Raw genomic sequence first — 1,689 nt, forward strand, 5'->3', positions numbered from 1 at the left:
CTCTGACTCTTGTTTTCAGCTCAGGTCATGATCCGAGGGTCATGGGACTGAGCCCTGTGTGTGGCTCCACATAGAGCATGAAGCCTGCTTAAGATTCTCTCTCTTCTGCCCCTCTCCCCTACTCATGCTCTCTCTCTGAAAAAAAAAAAAAAGTTAAAAAATCCATTCAGCCAATCTGTCTTCCTATGTGTGTAGTAAAATATACATAAAACTCACCATTAAGTATACACTTCAGGGGCATTAAGTACATTCTTAATGTTGTATAATCATCACCAATCTCTGTCTTTTAATTGGTAAACTTAATCCATTTACATTTAAAGTGATTACTGGGGTATTTGGGTAGCTCAGCCGGTAGAGATTGTGACTCAATCTCCAGGTCGTGAGTTTGAGTCCCATGTTGGGCATAAAGCTTACTTAAAGTATATAATAATAATAAAATAAAGTGAAGATTTACTCTTGCGATAGTGTTCTTTTCTATATGTCATCTTCTTTTGTTCCCAAGTCCTTCCAATACTGTGTTCTCTTGTGTTTGATCTTTTTCTAGTGTACCATTTTGATTTCCTCTTCATTTTCTTTTCTGTATATTTCCTACTTGTTTTCTTAGTGGTTACCATGGGGATTACAGTTAATACCCTGAGATTAGTAGCTAATTTTTCATCAGACACCATGAAGGCCTGAAACCAGTAGGATGATATATTTAAAGTACTGATAGGTGGGCGCCTGGTTAGCTTAGTCAGTTAAGCATCCGACTCTTGATCTCAGCTCAGGTCTTGATCTCAGGGGCCATGAATTCAAGCTCCACACTGGACTCTGCACAGGGCATGAAGCCTACTTAAAAATAAATGAAAGAGGGTAGGGGCGCCTGGGTGGCTTAGTCGGTTAAGCGTCTGACTTTCGCTTAGGTCATGATCTCGCGGTTCGTGGGTTCGAGCCCCGCGTCAGGCTCTGTGCTGACTGCCAGCTCAGAGCCTGGAGCCTATTTCAGAGTCTGTATCTCCCTCTCTCTCTGACCCTCCCCTGCTCACGCTGTCTCTCTCTCTCTCTCTCTCTCTCCTAGAAATAAATAAAATAAAAAATATTAAAAAAAAATAAATAAATGAAAGTGGGGTGCCTGGGTGGCTCAGTCGGTTAAGCGTCCGACTTCGGCTCAGGTCATGATCTCACAGTTCGTGGGTTCAAGCCCCGTGTCGGNTAAATAAATAAAAGGGAGGGAGGGAGGGAGGGAGGGAGGAAGGAAGGGAGGGAGGAAGGAAGGAAGGAAGGAAGGAAGGGGGAATACAGTGCTCCCTATGGCAGCACATATATGAAAACGGGAAGGATACAGAGGTGATTAGGGTCACCCCTGCCCAAGGATAACATGTAAACTCATGAAGCGTTCCATATGTTGAAAGTTACACTTACAAAAAAATAAAGTACTGAGAGTATTATTGTATTTTTGCTATGTAGCTCCTCTTTTTTGTTTCTTACATGATTTACAGGCAGATGCATAAAACAAGAATTATAAATCTATGTTAACATGTACACAATGTATACAGTAACAATACATAAACGGGGTATGGAATTGGATAGGAGGAATTAACGTATGCTATTGAAGCTAAGATGGTATTATCAATCTAGATTGTTATAAATTTCTCTCTTCTTAAATGCACTTGGGTAATTTGTGTCTTTCCATGTGTTCTCCATTTCAAT

At 41.0% G+C, this 1,689-nt stretch overlaps 1 non-coding gene across 1 annotated transcript; it reads left to right on the forward strand.

The window, feature by feature from the left end:
• Positions 1-1,280: 1,280 nt before the first annotated feature.
• Positions 1,281-1,387, forward strand: LOC144224095 (U6 spliceosomal RNA). Its single transcript, XR_013332905.1, has one exon. It is a non-coding gene; the product is annotated as a U6 spliceosomal RNA (small nuclear RNA).
• The last annotated feature ends 302 nt before the right edge of the window (positions 1,388-1,689 follow it).

Source organism: Crocuta crocuta, unplaced genomic scaffold (assembly GCF_008692635.1).
Source record: "Crocuta crocuta isolate KB4526 unplaced genomic scaffold, BGI_CrCroc_1.0 scaffold132, whole genome shotgun sequence".
NCBI lineage: Eukaryota > Metazoa > Chordata > Mammalia > Carnivora > Hyaenidae > Crocuta > Crocuta crocuta.